At 40.2% G+C, this 17,968-nt stretch overlaps 1 protein-coding gene across 18 annotated transcripts in view; it reads right to left on the bottom strand.

Annotated features, from left to right (window-relative positions):
- The window catches only part of SGCD (sarcoglycan delta), a 1,717,585-nt gene that overhangs the window by 1,265,744 nt on the left and 433,873 nt on the right, over nucleotides 1-17,968 (bottom strand). For 2 of the 18 annotated variants that reach the window (XM_079916688.1, XM_079916689.1), the window contains exon 1: nucleotides 1,732-1,872. The exons of the other annotated variants lie outside the window; for them this stretch is intronic. The gene's annotated coding sequence lies outside the window, so the exon portion shown is untranslated. Of the gene's footprint in view, nucleotides 1-1,731; nucleotides 1,873-17,968 lie in introns of those variants that run through there. 18 annotated transcript variants of the gene reach the window in all.

The following is a 17,968-nucleotide window of genomic DNA, read 5'->3' as shown; positions in this document are numbered from 1 at the left end:
GAAGTTCACTGGGTGAGGCAAAACCTCGGCTGATAGAAGAAAAGTGATGGAGAGGGGCATGCCCACTGCAAGGGGAGTGAATGCTGATACAGAGCCACTAACAGGAGGAGCAGGGGATGAACATCAATTGTCATTAACTTAGTTGCATCCACAATGACCCATAATAAACTGAGCTTCCCTGACAGAAAGAAAGGAGGAGAAAAAGCAATAATTAACAAAAGAGTATGGTCTTGTTTGTGGGGAGGAGGGACTGAAAACTTCTTTATCCTGATTAAATAGGATTAACTTTAAAATATCTCTATTAACTCTTCTCCAGCCAGATACAAGGATGGTTGAGTCTAAGAAATACAGAAATGGCATAGAAAAGACCTAGCATAGTGGTTAAAATCTTGGGCTCTGGGGTCACATACATTAAGGTTAATTATGTTCTTCTACTTACCAGCAGTGACCTGGTCAAGTTTACTCTAAGTAACGAAGTAACGCTTACCACTGAGTTGCTGAAGGTTTCAATGAGAAAATGCACAGAAAGTTTAGAAATGTGACCAGCACCCCATACTCAGGAAATATCAATAACAACAAAGTGATTTAAAAGCATTCTGTCACTGCAATTTCAAGGGATTAACCTACATATATATGTGCCCCTGTGAAGTCTCTACCATTTGCGCATATTTAACAAATTTATAGTTGATATGATACTGGGGAAAATCAATGAAATCAATGACAGAGTTGAGATTCCAAATGTTCTCAAGTAGCTGAGATGATAATCCAACTCTGACATAACGAAATAGAATTCTATGACTTATTCTATGTCAGGTACCATACTGATCACTGGGCATATAAACATGATTAAGAAGTGGTCTCTGCTCTCAATAAGCTCAAAGTATAGTTGGAAAGAGAAGCATACACCAACAAATGTGATCTCCTGTATAAGCATAGTTGCAGGGCCAACTATGGAAAGGGTGTATCCAAAGGAAGGGTGTGTAATCCTCCAAAGAATGGGAGGGAGGAGGAAATTGAGGGAGTCTCATCTTAGCTCAATTCCAGGAAGAGGAAACACAACATGCAAAGGAATGAAACAGTAAATGGCATGGCATATTTGAGAAACTATATTTAAAAAGAAAGATTAGAGGCTTCCGAGAAGATGGTGGAAGATTAAGACGCGGACATCACCTTCCTCCCCACAGATACACCAGAAATACATCTACACGTGGAATAACTCCTACAGAACACCTACTGAACGCTGGCAGAAGACCTCAGACCTCCCAAAAGGCAAGAAACCCCCCACGTACCTGGGTGGGGCAAAAGAAAAAAGAATAAACAGAGACAAAAGGATAGGGACAGGACCTGCACCAGTGGGAGGGAGCTGTGAAGAAGGAAAGGTCTCCATACACTAGAAGCCCCTTCGCGGGCGGAGACTGCGGGTGGTGGAGGGGGAAAGCTTCGGAGCCGCGGAGTAGAGCACAGCCACAGGGGTGCTGAGGTCAAAGCGGAGAGATTCCCGCACAGAAGATCGGTGCCAACCGGCACTCACCAGCCTGAGAGGATGGTCTGCTCACCCGCCGGGGCGGGCGGGGCTGGGAGCTGAGGCTCGGGCTTCGGTCTGAGCGCCGGGAGAGGACTGGGGTTGGCGGTGTGAACACAGCCTGCAGGGGGTTAGTGCACCACAGCTAGCCGGGAGGGAGTCTGGGGAAAAGTCTGGACCTGCCGAAGAGGCAAGAGACTTTTTCTTACCTCTTTGTTTCCTGGTTCGCGAGGAGAGGGGATTAAGAGCGCTGCTTAAATGAGCTCCAGAGACGGGCGCGAGCCGCAGCTAAAAGCGCGGACCCCAGAGACGGGCATGAGACGCTAAGGCTGCTGCTGCCGCCACCAAGAAGCCTGTGTGCGAGCACAGGTCACTGTCCACACACCCTTCCGGGGAGCCTGTGCAGCCCGCCACTGCCAGGTTCCCGGGATCCAGGGTCAACTCCTCCGAGAGAACGCACGGTGCGCCTCACGCTGGTACAACGTCACGCCGGCCGCTTACGCCGCAGGCTCGCCCCTCCCCCCGGCCTGAGTGAGCCAGAGCCCCTGAATCAGCGGCTCCTTTAACCCCATCCTGCATGAGCGAAGAACAGACGCCCTCCGGCGACCTACACGCAGAGGCGGGGCCAAATCCAAAGCTGAGCCCCTGGGAGCTCTGAGAACAATGAAGAGAAAGGGATATCTCTCCCAGTAGCCTCAGAAGCAGCAGATTCAAAGCGCCACAATCAACTTGATGTACCCTGCTGCATCTGTGGAATACATGAATAGACAACGAATCATCCCAAATTAAGGAGGTGGACTTTGAGAGCAAGATTTATTATTTTTTTCCCTTTTCCTCTTTTTGTGAGTGTGTATGTGTATGCTTCTGGGTGAGATTTTGTCTGTATACCTTTGCTTCCACCATTTGTCCTAGGGTTCTATCCGTCCGTTTTTTTGTTTTTTTCTCTTTTTAATTTTTTTCTCTTAATAATTATTTTAATAACTTTATTATATTTTATCTTACTTTATTTTATTTTACTTTCTCTCCTTTCTTTTTTTCCTTCCTTCCTTCCTCCCTCCCACCCTCCCTCCTTTCTTTCTTTCTCTCTTTCTACTTCTACTAATTCTTTCTTTCTACTTTTTCTCCCTTTTATTCTGAGCCGTGTGGATGAAAGGATCGTGGTGCAGCATCCAGGAGTCAGTGCTGTGCCTCTGAGGAGGGAGAGCCAACTTCAGGACACTGGTCCACAAGAGACCTCCCAGCTCCACATAATATCGAACGGTGAAAATCTACCAGAGGTCTCCATCTCAACACCAGCACCCAGCTTCACTCAACGACCAGCAAGCTACAGTGCTGGACATCCTATGCCAAACAACTAGCAAGACAAGAACACAACCCCACCCATTAGCAGAGAGGCTGCCTAAAATCATAATAAGTCTACGGACACCCCAAAACACACCACCAGACATGGACCTGCCCACCAGAAAGACAAGATCCAGCCTCATCCACCAGAACACAGGCACTAGTCCCCTCCACCAGGAAGCATACACAACCCACTGAACCAACCTTAGCCACTGGAGGCAGACACCAGAAACAACGGGAACTATGAACCTCCTGCAGCCTGCAAAAAGGAGACCCCAAACACAGTAAGAAAAGCAAAATGAGAAGACAGAAAAACACACAGCAGATGAAGGAGCAAGATAAAAACCCACCAGACCTAACAAATGAAGAGGAAATAGGCAGTCTACCTGAAAAAGAATTCAGAATAATGATAGTAAAGATGATCCAAAATCTTGGAAAAGGAATAGAGAAAATGCAAGAAACATTTAACAAGGACCTAGAAGAACTAAAGGTGAAACAAACAACGATGAACAACACAATAAATGAAATTAAAAATACTCTAGATGGGATCAATAGCAGAATAACTGAGGCAGAAGAACGGATAAGTGACCTGGAAGATAAAATAGTGGAAATAACTACTGCAGAGCAGAATAAAGAAAAAAGAATGAAAAGAACTGAGGACAGTCTCAGAGACCTCTGGGAAAACATCAAACGCACCAACAATCGAATTATAGGGGTTCCAGAAGAAGAAGGGAAAAAGAAAGGAACTGAGAAAATATTTGAAGAGATTATAGTTGAAAACTTCCCTAATATGGGAAAGGAGATAGTTAATCAAGTCCAGGAAGCACAGAGAGTCCCATACAGGATAAATCCAAGAAGAAATACACCAAGACACATATTAATCAAACTGTCAAAAATTAAATACAAAGAAAACATATTAAAAGCAGCAAGGGGAAAACAACAAATAACACACAAGGGAATCCCCATAAGTTTAAAAGCTGATCTTTCAGCAGAAACTCTGCAAGCCAGAAGGGACTGGCAGGACATATTTAAAGTGATGAAGGAGAAAACACTACAACCCAGATTACTCTACCCAGCAAGGATCTCATTCAGATTTGATGGAGAAATTAAAACCTTTACAGAAAAGCAAAAGCTGAGAGAGTTCAGCACCACCAAACCAGCTTTACAACAACTGCTAAAGGAACTTATCTAGGCAAGAAACACCAGAGAAGGATAAGACCTACAATAACGAACCCAAAACAATTAAGAAAATGGGAATAGGAACATACATATCGATAATTACCTTAAAGGTAAATGGACTAAATGCTCCCACCAAAAGACACAGATTGGCTGAATGGATACAAAAACAAGACCCATATATTTGCTGTCTACAAGAGACCCACTTCAGACCTAGAGACACATACAGACTGAAAGTGAGGGGATGTAAAAAGATATTTCATGCAAATGGAAACCAAAAGAAAGCTGGAGTAGCAATTCTCATACCAGACAAAATAGACTTTAAAATAAAGACTATTACAAGAGACAAAGAAGGACACTACATAATGATCAAGGGATCGATCCAAGAAGAAGATATAACAATTGTAAATATTTATGCACCCAACATAAGAGCACCTCAATACATCAGGCAAATACTAACAGCCATAAAAGGGGACATCGACAGTAACACATTCATAGTAGGGGACTTTATCACCCCACTTTCACCAATGGACAGATCATCCAAAATGAAAATAAATAAGGAGACACAAGGTTTAAATGATACGTTAAACAAGATGGACTTAATTGATATTTATAGGACATTCCCTCCAAAAACAACAGAATACACATTTTTCTCAAGTGCTCATGGAACATTCTCCAGGATAGATCATATCTTGGGTCACAAATCAAGCCCTGGTAAATTTAAGAAAATTGAAATTGTATCAAGTATCTTTTCCGACCACAACGCTATGAGACTAGATATCAATTACAGGAAAAGATCTGTAAAAAATACAAACACATGGAGGCTAAACAATACACTACTTAATAACGAAGTGATCACTGAAAAAATCAAAGAGGAAATAAAAAAATACCTAGAAAGAAGTGACAATGGAGACACAACGACCCAAAATCTATGAGATGCAGCAAAAGCAGTTCTAAGAGGGAAGTTTATAGCAATACAATCCTACCTTATGAAACAGGAAACATCTCAAATAAACAACCTAACCTTGCACCTAAAGCAATTAGAGACAGAACAACAAAGAACCCCAAAGTTAGCAGAAGGAAAGAAATCATAAAAATCAGATCAGAAATAAATGAAAAAGAAATAAAGGAAATAGCAAAGATCAATAAAACTAAAAGCTGGTTCTTTAAGAAGATAAAATTGATAAACCATTAGCCAGACTCATCAAGAAAAAAAGGGAGAAGACTCAAATCAATAGAATTAGAAATGAAAAAGGAGAAGTAACAACTGACACTGCAGAAATACAAAAGATCATGAGAGATTACTACAAGCAACTCTATGCCAATAAAATGGACAACCTGGAAGAAATGGACAAATTCTTAGAAATGCACAACCTACCAAGACTGAATCAGGAAGAAATACAAAATATGAACAGACCAATCACAAGCACTGAAATTGAAACTGTGATAAAAATCTTGCAACAAACAAAAGCCCAGGACCAGATGGCTTCACAGGCGAATTCTATCAAACATATAGAGAAGAGCTAACACCTATCCTTCTCAAACTCTTCCAAAATACAGCAGAGGGAGGAACACTCCCAAACTCATTCTACGAGGCCACCATCACCCTGATACCAAAACCAGACAAGGATGTCACAAAGAAAGAAAACTACAGGCCAATATCACTGATGAACATAGATGCAAAAATCCTCAACAAAATACCAGCAAACAGAATCCAACAGCACATTGAAAGGATCATACACCATGATCAAGTGGGGTTTATTCCAGGAATGCAAGGATTCTTCAATATACACAAATCAATCAACGTGATACACCATATTAACAAATTGAAGGAGAAAAACCATATGATCATCTCAATAGATGCAGAGAAAGCTTTCGACAAAATTCAAGACCTATTTATGATAAAAACCCTGCAGAAAGTAGGCATAGAGGGAACTTACCGCAACATAATAAAGGCCATATATGACACACCCACAGCCAACATCATCCTCAATGGTGAAAAACTGAAAGCATTTCCACTAAGATCAGGAACAAGACAAGGTTGCCCACTCTCACCACTATTATTCAACATAGTTTTGGAAGTTTTAGCCACAGCAATCAGAGAAGAAAAGGAAATAAAAGGAATCCAAATTGGAAAAGAAGAAGTAAAGCTGTCACTGTTTGCAGATGACATGATACTATACATAGAGAATCCTAAAGATGCTACCAGAAAACTACTAGAGCTAATCAATGAATTTGGTAAAGTAGCAGGATACAAAATTAATGCACAGAAATCTCTGGCATTCCTATACACTAATCATGAAAAATCTGAAAGTGAAATCAAGAAAACACTCCCATTTACCACTGCAACAAAAAGAATAAAGTATCTAGGAATAAACCTACCTAAGGAGACAAAAGACCTATATGCAGAAAATTATAAGACACTGATGAAGGAAATTAAAGATGATACAAATAGATGGAGAGATATACCATGTTCTTGGAATGGAAGAATCAATATTGTGAAAATGACTCTATTACCCAAAGCAATCTACAGATTCAATGAAATCCCTATCAAACTACCACTGGCATTTTTCACAGAACTACAACAAAAAATTTCACAATTTGTATAGACACACAAAAGACCCCGAATAGCCAAAGCAATCTCAAGAACGAAAAACAGAGCTGGAGGAATCAGGCTCCCTGACTTCAGACTATACTACAAAGCTACAGTAATCAATACAGTATGGTACTGGCACAAAAACAGAAAGATAGGTCAATGGAACAGGATAGAAAGCCCAGAGATAAACCCACGCACATATGGTCACTTTATCTTTGATAAAGGAGGCAGGAATGTACAGTGGAGAAAGGACAGCCTCTTCAATAAGTCATGCTGGGAAAACTGGACAGCTACATCTAAAAGTATGAGATTAGATCACTCCCTAACACCATACACAAAAATAAGCTCAAAATGGATTAAAGACCTAAATGTAAGGCCAGAAACTATCAAACTCTTAGAGGAAAACATAGGCAGAACACTCTATGACATAAATCACAGCAAGATCCTTTTTGACTCACCTCCTAGAGAAATGGAAATAAAAACAAAAATAAACAAATGGGACATAATGAAACTTCAAAGCTTTTGCACAGCAAAGGAAACCATAAACAAGACCAAAAGACAACCCTTATAATGGGAGAAAATATTTGCAAATGAAGCAACTGACAAAGGATTAATCTCCAAAATTTATAAGCAGCTCATGCAGATCAATAACAAAAAAATAAACAACCCAATCCAAAAATGGGCAGAAAACCTAAATAGACATTTCTCCAAAGAAGATATACAGACTGCCAACAAACACATGAAAGAATGCTCAACATCATTAATCATTAGAGAAATGCAAATCAAAACTACAATGAGATATCATCTCACACCAGTCAGAATGGGCATCATCAAAAAATCTAGAAACAATAAATGCTGGAGAGGGTGTGGAGAAAAGGGAACCCTCTTGCACTGCTGGTGGGAATGTAAATTGATACAGCCACTGTGGAGAACAGTATGGAGGTTCCTTAAAAAACTAAAAATAGAACTACCATATGACCCAGCAATCCCACTACTGGGCATATACCCTGAGAAAACCATAATTCAAAAAGAATCATGTACCAAATGTTCATTGCAGCTCTATTTACAATAGCCCGGAGATGGAAACAACCTAAGTGTCCATCATCGGATGAATGAATAAAGAAGATGTGGCACATATATACAATGGAATATTACTCAGCCACAAAAAGAAACGAAATTGAGCTATTTGTAATGAGGTGGATAGACCTAGAGTCTGTCATACAGAGTGAAGCATATCAGAAAGAGAGAGACAAATTCCGTATGCTAACATATATATATGGAATTTAAGGGAAAAAAATGTCATGAAGAACCTAAGGGTAAGACAGGAACAAAGACACAGACCTACTAGAGAATGGACTTGAGGATATGCGGAGGGGGAAGGGTAAGCTGTGACAAAGCGAGAGAGAGGCATGGACATTTATACACTACCAAACGTAAGGTAGATAGCTAGTTGGAAGCAGCCGCATAGCACAGGGAGATCAGCTCGGTGCTTTGTGACCCCCTGGAGGGGTGGGATAGGGAGGGTGTGAGGGAGGGAGACGCAAGAGGGAAGAGATATGGGAACATATGTATATGTATAACTGATTCACTTTGTTATAAAGCAGAAACTAACACACCATTGTAAAGCAATTATACTCCAATAAAGATGTAAAAAAAAAAAGACTAGTGAGTGATAGGAGTAAAGAATGGAGAAATATAAGCTGAGCAAGATGTTGAGAGACCTCAAGTGTCATGTGAAACAGCTTGGAGTTTGTTTTGAGGGGAGCAAGGGACAAGTTACTAGCTTATTAAAGAAATAATATGTACCAGACATTGTCCTAGCCACTTAGAATATAGCTGGTAGCAGACAAGAGTTCCTGCCTTCCTAGGGCTTATATTTTAATGGGAAAAGGGAATAGACTACAAGCACATAAATTAATAAAACGTTTTTCTTTTCAGGCAGTATTAAGTGCTATCAAACTACAAAGAAAATGTAACAGGGTAAAAGAATAGTGATGCAGATGGAGATACAATTGGAGCCAGTGTGCTCCGTGATTGCTTCTCTGAAAAAGTGACATTCAAGCTGACACCTCAAAAACAAGGCAAATTTGGTAGCACAACTGCCCAAGATGTAGAAAATATAAATTCAACTACTTATTTTAAGAGAGAGAAAGAACGCGATGAGTTTGGAGCATGTGAGCAGGGGAGGACTGGTAGGAGACAGAACTAGAGAAGATAGGACCCAGATGTCATTGGGCAAGGGCTCTCTGAGGGAACCGTGGAGCTAGCCAACCCTTTGGGCAGTTCTGGAACTCTGTTGGCATGTTTTTTGTTAGTGACAATGACAGAAACTCCCTCCTGACATCGAGAAGCTGGAATCCAGGACTGCTGGGCTTTCTGTTTCACACAAGATGGTCCACACACCAAAGAGCTGCCATTCATCCTACATGACTTTCTAATGTCTCAGTAGACATTCATTTAGATAAAATGCTGCTATAATTTTCTGAGCCTAGAACCTAAATCCATTTTTGCATCATAACACAATATTTTTAAATGAAGTTTTAATAACTCCTAAATTTCCCAGAAATACAAATACCTTATAAACTGAAGGAAGCATGTACTTTTTTATCCTGAACATACCAACAACATTTCAGGATATAATGTCACCAGTAGCAATGCTGCTTGAGTATTTGAGTCTCTTCTCAAAGCACAAATGTGTATAAATCTGCATTTGTCATTCACATATTCCTGGCAATTCCCCTTATAGATGCAAGCATTTACTTTCTTATGTCTTCTAGTATAATTATGCCTATGGATGTACATACTGAAATACATATTCCATTATTAAAAAATCACTTTCTGACTTCACTGGTGAATTTTACCAAATATTTACAAAGAATTATCACCAATTCTCCTCAAACTCTTTCAAAAAAGTCAAAGAAGAGGGAACACTCAAAATTCTTTTATGAGGCCAGCATCATCCTAATACCAAAACCAGGGGGGGGGGCGGTGGCGGGGCGAAAAAAACACTACTAGAAACTAAAACTACAGGCCAATATCCCTGATGAATAAAGATGCCAAAATTCTCAATAAAACACTAGACAACCAAAGTCAGCAGCACATTAAAAGGATCATTCACCACAACTAAGTGGGATTTATCCCTGGGATGTAAGGATGGTTCAACATATATAAATCAATCAACATGAAAAGACACATTAATAGAATGATAGAAAAGAATCATATGAGGCTTCCCTGGTGGCGCAGTGGCTGGGAGTCTGCCTGCCGATGCAGGGGACACGGGTTCGTGCCCCGGTCCGGGAAGATCCCACATGCCGCGGAGCGGCTGGGCCCGTGAGCCATGGCCACTGGGCCTGCACATCCGGAGCCTGTGCTCCACAGCGGGAGAGGCCACAACAGTGAGAGGCCCGCGTACCACAAAAAAAAAAAAAATCATATGATATTCTCAATAGATACAGAAAAGCATTTGACAAAATTCAACATTCATTCATGATAGAAACCTTTAACAAATTAGGCATAGAAGGAATATACCTCTACATAATAAAGGCGATATATAACAAGCTCACAGCTAACATCATACTCAGGAGTGAAAGGTAGAAAGCTTTTCCTCTAAGATCAGGACAAAGATAAGGATGCCCATTTTCACCTCTCCTATTCAACACAGTACTAAAAGTCCTAGATACAGCAATCAGGCAAGATAAAGAAATAAAAGTTATCAGAATTGAGAAGAAAAAAGTGAAATTGTCTCTATTTGCAGATGACATGATTTTATATATAGAAAAGTGTAAAGACTCAACCAAAAAACCATTAGATCTAATAAACAATTTCAGTAAAGTTGCAGGATACAAAACCAACACACAAAACTCAGTAGCATTTCTATATAATGATAATAAATTTTCTGAGAAAGAAATAAGGAAATCAATCTCATTTACAATAGCATGAAAAACAATAAAATGTATAGGAATAACTTTAGCCCAAGAGGTGAAAGATCGCCACTCTGAAAACTATAAGACATTGATGAAAAAAATCAAAAAAGACACTAATAAATGGAAAGGTATACCATCTTCATGGCATGGAGGAATTAATATGGTTAAAATGTCAATACTACTGAAAGCCATCTATTGAGTCAATGCAATCCCTTTCAAAATTCCAATGGCATTTTTTACAGAAGTAGGAAAAAACAGTGCTAAAATGTATATGGAACCACAAAAGATTCTGAATAGCCTAATAAATCCCGAGAGAGAAAAACAAGGCATCACACTTCCTGATTTCAAGCTATCCTATAAAGTTATAGTCATCAAAACATAAAAACAGACTGGCATAAAAGCAGATAAATAAACCAATGGAACAGAATCAAGGGCCCAGAAATAAACCTAAGCATATAAGGTCAACTAATATTTGACAAGGGAGCCAAGAATAGTCAATGAAGAAAAGACAGTCTCTTCAATAAATTGTACTAGCATAATGGGATATTTGCATATAAAATAATGAAAGTGGACCCCTAACTTACACTACTCACAAATACTAATTCAAAATAGATTAAAGATTTAAATATAAGAACCAAAATCATGAAAATCCTAGAAGAAAAGATAGGAATAAAGCACCCTGAGATGGATCTTGGTTATGATTTTTTGGATATGACCTAAAGCACAAGCAAAAAAAAAAAAAAAAAGTAAACAAGTTGGACTACATCATACTACAAATCTCCTATACAGCAAAAGAAACCATCAACAAAGTGAAAAGACAACCTACAGAATGGTAAAAAATATTTGCAAACCATATATCTGATAATAGGTTAACATCCAAAAGTACATAAAGAACTTATACAACTCAATAGCAAAAAATCAAATAAGCCAATGGAAAAAAAATGGACAAAGGACCTGAATAGACACTTTTCCAAAGAAGATATACAAAAAGCCAACAGGTACATGAAAAGAAGCTCAACAGCACTAGTCATTAAGGAAACGCAAATCAAAACCACAATGAGATATCACCTCATGCCTGTTAGAATTGCCATTATCAAAAAAAGATAAAACATGCTGGCATGGATGTGGAGAAAAGGGAACCCTTGCACACTGTTACTGGGATTGTAAATTTGTGTAGCCACTATGGAAAACAGTATGGAGGATCCTTAAAAAATTAAAAATAGAACTAACACATGATCTAGCAATTCCACTTCAGGAAAATATCCAAAGGAAATAAAAACACTAACTCAAAAAGATATCTGCACCTGCATATTCACAGCAGCATTATTTACAATAGCCAAGTCATGGAAACAACCTAAGTGTTCTCTGATGCATGAATGGATAAAGAAGTTGTGATACACGTACACACACACACACACTGAAATATTATTTAGCCATAAAAACTAGGAAATCCTCCCACTTGTGACAACATAGATGGACCTTGAAGGTATTATGCTAAGTGAAATAAGTCAGACAAAGACAAATACTGTATGACCTCCCTTATATGTGGAATTAAACAAATAAATAAAACTCAGGGGCTTCCCTGGTGGCGCAGTGGTTGAGAGTCCGCCTGACGATGCAGGGGACACAGGTTCGTGCCCCGGTCCGGGAGGATCCCACATGCCGCGGAGTGGCTGGGCCCGTGAGCCATGGCCACTGAGCCTGCGCGTCCGGAGCCTGCGCTCCGCAACGGGAGAGGCCACAGCAGTGAGAGGCCCGCGTACCGCCAAAAAAATAAAAAATAAAACTCAGACTCTGAAAAAAGAGACCAGACTGGTGATTACCAGAGACAGAGAGTGATGGGAGTTAGAGGAAGGTGGTCAAAAGGTAACAACTTCCAGTTACAAGCTAAATAAGTACTAGGAATGTAATATACGACATGATGATGATACCTAACACTGCTGTATGATAAATAGGAAAGCTATTAAAAAAGTGAACCCTAAGAGCTCTCATCACAAGGAGATATTTCCTTTTTTCTTTTCTTCTTTCTCTTTTTATTGTATCTATATGAGATGACGGATGTTATCTGAACCTATCGTGGTAATCATTTCACAAAATATGCAAATCAAATCATAATGCTGTGCACCTTAAACTTACACAGTGATATATGCCAATTATTTCTCAATAAAACTGAAAATAACTGCATTTATGTTGTTATTACAGAAAATAATTCTATTTTTAAAAGTTACGGATCAGGTAGATTATATTACCTGTAAAATTCATTACAAGAGAGTAAAGGGGGTGATTTAAAATATTTGTTTATGATATGGAATCTCTGGGTCTCACAGAGGTGGGGACCACCATAGGATATGGGGGAAAATGTGGACTTTATTCTAAGTTCAACGAGAAGTTTGAAGTGTAGTAAACAAGGGATTGTGGTGATCTGACTTGCAGTTTTAATAGCTTACATCTGCATTTGTTGAAACCTGGTTGAAGGAGGCAGAAGGAAATCACAGAGACCAGTGAGACACCTGATACAGGGGTCAACGCAAGCAACGATGGAGGCCCACACTAAGGTGCTAAGAATAGAGTTGATCGAAATTCATCTCCTGACTATTTATAACACCCTTGAAGTATGTGAAGGCTGTCATCCTATCATCCCACATTATTGGGTGGACCAAAAGGTTCGTTCGGTTTTTTCTGTAAGATGGCTCTAGTAGCATTTAGTTGTCTTTAACTTCATTTGAAACAATTTTGTTAGATTGTATGTGACAGCCATCATATCAGCATGCATTTTTAAAAAAGACATCAAAATTGGTGAGTTTTTGTGTAGCCATTTTAATATTGAAGATGCAAGAAAATAGCAACATTTTTGGCCTATTATGTTTTATTATTTCAAGAAAGGTTAAAAACACAACTGAAATGTACAAAAATGTTCATGCAGTGTATGGAGAAGGTGATGTGACTGATCGAACGTGTCAAAAGTGGTTTGCGAAGTTTCGTGCTGGAGATATCTCTCTGGACGATGCTCCACAGTGGGGTAGACCAGTTGAAGTTGATAGTCATCAAATCGAAACAATAATTGCAAACAATCAATGTTATACCACGCGGGAGATAACCGACATACTCAAAATATCCAAATTAAGCATTGAAAATCATTGCACCAGCTTGGTTATGTTAATCTCTTTGATGTTTGGGTTCCACATAAGTTAGGTGAAAAGAAACCTTTTTGACCATATTTCTGCATGCGATTCTTTACTGAAATATAATGAAAACATTCCGTTTTTAAAACAAATTGTGACAGGTGATGAAAAGTGGATACTGTGCAACAATGTAGAATGGAAGAGATCGTGGGGCAAGTGAAATGAACCACCACCACACCAAAGGCCAGTCTTCATCCAAAGAAGGTGATGTTGTGTATATGGTGGGATTAGAAGGGAGTCCTCTATTACGAGCTCCTTTTGGAAAACCAAATGATTAATTCCAGAAAATACTGCTCCCAATTAGACCAACTGAAAGCAGCACTCTACGAAAAGTGTACAGAATTAGTCAACAGAAAATGCATAATCTTCCATCAGGATAACGCAAGACTGCATGTTTCTTTTATGACCAGGCAAAAACTGTTACAGCTTGGCTGGGAAGTTCTGACTCATTCACCGTATTCACCAGACATTGCACCTTCAGATTTCCATTGATTTCAGTCTTTACAAAGTTCTCTTTTTTTTTTTTTTTTTTTTTGCGGTACGCGGGCCTCTCCCTGTTGTGGCCTCTCCCGTTGCGGAGCACAGGCTCCAGACGCGCAGGCTCAGCGGCCATGGCTCAGGGGCCCAGCCGCTCCGCGGCATGTGGGATCCTCCCGGACCGGGGCATGAACCCGTGTCCCCTGCACTGGCAGGCGGACTCTCAACCACTGTGCCACCAGGGAAGCCCCTACAAAGTTCTCTTAATGGAAAAAATTTCAATTCCCTGGAAGACTAAAAAAGTTACCTGGAACAGTTCTTTGCTCAAAAAGATAAAATGTTTTGGGAAGATGGAATTATGAAGTTCTCTGAAAACTGGCAGAAGGTAGTGGAACAAAAGGGTGAATATGTTGTTCAATAAAGTTCTTGGTGAAAATGAAAAATGTGTCTTTTATTTTTACTTAAAAAACTGAAGGCACATTTTGGCCCACCCAATATTTTCCTCTTTTTGTTAAACATGTCCAGACTCTTCCATTATATTCTACATGACACAGTTTCTAGACTTCTCTCCACCTTGTGAACAAAGATATCTTTGTTGACATCTTCTGAAAAATGTCTAGGCTATCACTATCCATCTTAAATAGAATTCCCAGAATTGAAGGCAATTCCTCAAATGGGATTTGATGTATCTTCGGAACAGTAAATCACCTGGCACTTGCGACCTCTCTACCCTATCTACTGCAGAATGAAGTAGCATTTTCTGCACCTGCATTGCACTGTTTATTTACATTCAGCTTGTGATGAAATATGACTTCTCTTCCTGCCTCAGACATTCTTTGAGCCTACACACCAGTCTTTACATTTCTAAGAACATTACCCTGATTCGTTTTGAGTTCTTCCTATCCTTTACCACTGGAATGAAATATCACATCATGAATTACACATTACAAAAAGCCTTTGAAAAAAAGAAGGCAGCAGCATATGTGTGACAAATTCCAGCTGTGTAGTCCAAGCAGCAGGTGTCATAGTATTTGCTGTTTTTTTCATAAGCACCAACTTGTATAGGTGGAGTCTCTTCTTGAAGTCACTTTCTCTCAGGCATATGTGTTTGTTCTGTCACCAACCATCTCTATCTAGCAGGAGAAACACCTTTCTTTCAGTGCATCCAGTGTACTGCAAGAGAGGTTGCTTCATGAAGTTATGAGTTCCTTATCATTGAAAGTAGGTAAGCAAAAATAAATGATCTCTGCTTGAAGATGTTAAACAGAAAATTTAGATTAATAGCAACTGCAAGGCCGTAAATCACTAGATGACAGGATCCTTATAATTCTTAAATTCGAATGATGCCTAGATTCTTGTCATCTTTTTTCAACTGGGCTTGCAGTTACCCTGCTTCTCTTACTTGGCACTTATGGGATAACTCCATGAAAACCACTGTTCCAGCTATCTATTGCTATATAACAAACAATCCAAAAATGTAGTGACAGAAAGCAACAACCATTTTATTATCCTCACGGATCCTGTAGGTTAGGATTTTGGACAGGGAACAATAGGGCTGGCTTGTCTCTCTCCCTCGATGTCTGAGCCTCTGTTTGGAAGACATGCGTGGCTGCGGTGACTCAGATGTCTGGATATGACTTAAACAACTGGGGACTGGAACCATCTGGGTTTTCTCACTCACAACACATTTGACACCCGGGCTGGGATGACACAGAAGCTAGTTTCAGCTGAAACTATTGACTGGAGCATCGGGAGGCTGTTCCTTGGGGCTTAGGTTTCCTCACAGTACGGAGGCTTAAGCGTAGTCAACGTTCTTACATAGAGGCTTAGGACTCCAAGGGCAAGTGTTCCAAGAGCTAACATTCCAAGAGCAAGGCGGAAACTTCATGGTATTTTATGACCTAGCCTCAGAAGTCATCTAGCACCACTTTTTATAGGTTCAATCTATCAAAGACCTTCCCAGATTTAAGGAGAGGTGACATAGACCCCATCTCTCCACGGGAGAGATGTCAAAGAATATGCAGCTGCATTTTAAAGTTGCCACATTCTTTATAGCGCATATTTTTAAATTTCAGATAACAACAACCAAGGAGTCTTTTTTTCTTCTTCTTCTAAATTTCCAGACTTTAATTGAAGGTATGTACCCATGTAGCTTATAAGCAGACTCGGGCTTCTAAGCACAGCAGGGGAGAAAAGAGTGAACCAAAGCTTCCAGTGGACAAAATGGAGATTTCTCTGGAGCCGAGAACACGTACGTATTTGGAGTGAAACGAAGACTGATATTCTGGACACCCGCTGCTTCCTTTACAGACCCTAGGAGATCCAAGATTAAGCTCTGCAGCACTCCAAACCCTGGGAGAAAAAGCCTTGCTCAGACTCAATTTATTGGACACTGACCTTTAACCCACTGAAATTTGTATGTGTTCCACAAGTCTCTCAACGTTCTGTTTTGGCTAATTTGTTACCCAGACATGTCTCATTCTCACCTGGAGACTATAAACATGCCTGGGCCTGGGAGAAGAGGTGCAGAGAAAGAGATGACTATGCTTCCCACAGAGCCCCATCAGGTTCAACTGAGCAACAATGGAAAGGAAGGAAAGCTATCTCAGCAAGGGAATTGAAATGCTAAAAGAACTCCCCTCCTGGCTGAGTGTACTGCCATTCTCTGTACCAGCCACCACCTAATTATTCTTCACTGCAGATGAGTAAAGGCTGATGTGATAAAAATCATAAATCAGCCCTGTGTTTCTGTGGAGCTGGGTGTGTTCATTAAGGGTGCAACATTATCAAAAATGAAGGCTTTGGTCAAGTCATGGAACTTCTCTATGTTTAGCTCAAGATACCAGCATTCTGGGTTTGGAGATATTGAGCTTTCAGTTCAAACTCCAGATCTTCGAAATTGAAGGCAGATTCCAAGTCAGAATCCCTATTTTTCACAGGAGGCCCTGCAACCCTGGGCAAGTGGAAGAAATGAGATTGTTATATGGTGATTGATCAGTCTTTTATAATGGTAGTTAAAGAGAGTTAACTAATTTAACTAAGCACTTACCATGCAAGTGCCACACTGTTTAACACGTATCATCTGATTTCATTCTTGTAACAATCCCATTTTACACATACAGAAACTGAGACCCAGAGCAGGGACGTGAACTACCCCAAATTACACTGTTTGGAAGTGATGGAGCCAGAATTTGAGATAAGACAGTCTACCTGTATCCATACCCAGGACTTTAACCACTAGGAAGTACTGCCTCTGCTCAGGAGCATATGGGAGAACCCTTCTAGGCACTCCCTGGGCATTCAGGAAGGTCTGGAGAAAGTGATGCCTGACCTGAGTCTTCAGGGTAAGGAGAAACCAGCTAGGCTGAGAAAGGGTAAAGGGTGGTACAGGGAGACCATTGCTGGTACCAGTGTGGGTAAGGGCCTGAAGGCTGTTGAGAGCCAGGATAAAAGCTCCTCAAAGTCAGGAATCGCATTTTCTTGCTCACCATGGAAGCATCTGCTACCTGGCATGTGCCCAGCACATGATAGCCACATGAAAAGCCAAAGGAGTACAGGAGTCACAAGCATGGGCTCTGGGGTCAGACTGCCAGTGTTGAGCTATGAGACTTCAAACGACTGGCTTCACCTCTGTGAGCTTTGGTTTTTCTATCTGTAAAAACAAGAGGTGAGAATAGAACCTGCCTCCTAGAGTTGTTGTGAGGGAGGACCAAATGAGATCGTGTGGGTAAAATGCATACGTAGTCTAGTG

Source organism: Stenella coeruleoalba (assembly GCF_951394435.1).
Source record: "Stenella coeruleoalba genome assembly, chromosome: 3".
NCBI classification, from domain to species: Eukaryota; Metazoa; Chordata; class Mammalia; order Artiodactyla; family Delphinidae; genus Stenella; species Stenella coeruleoalba.
The sequence above is the reverse complement of the archived record's forward strand: the minus strand, read 5'-3'. Positions and strand labels throughout refer to the sequence as shown.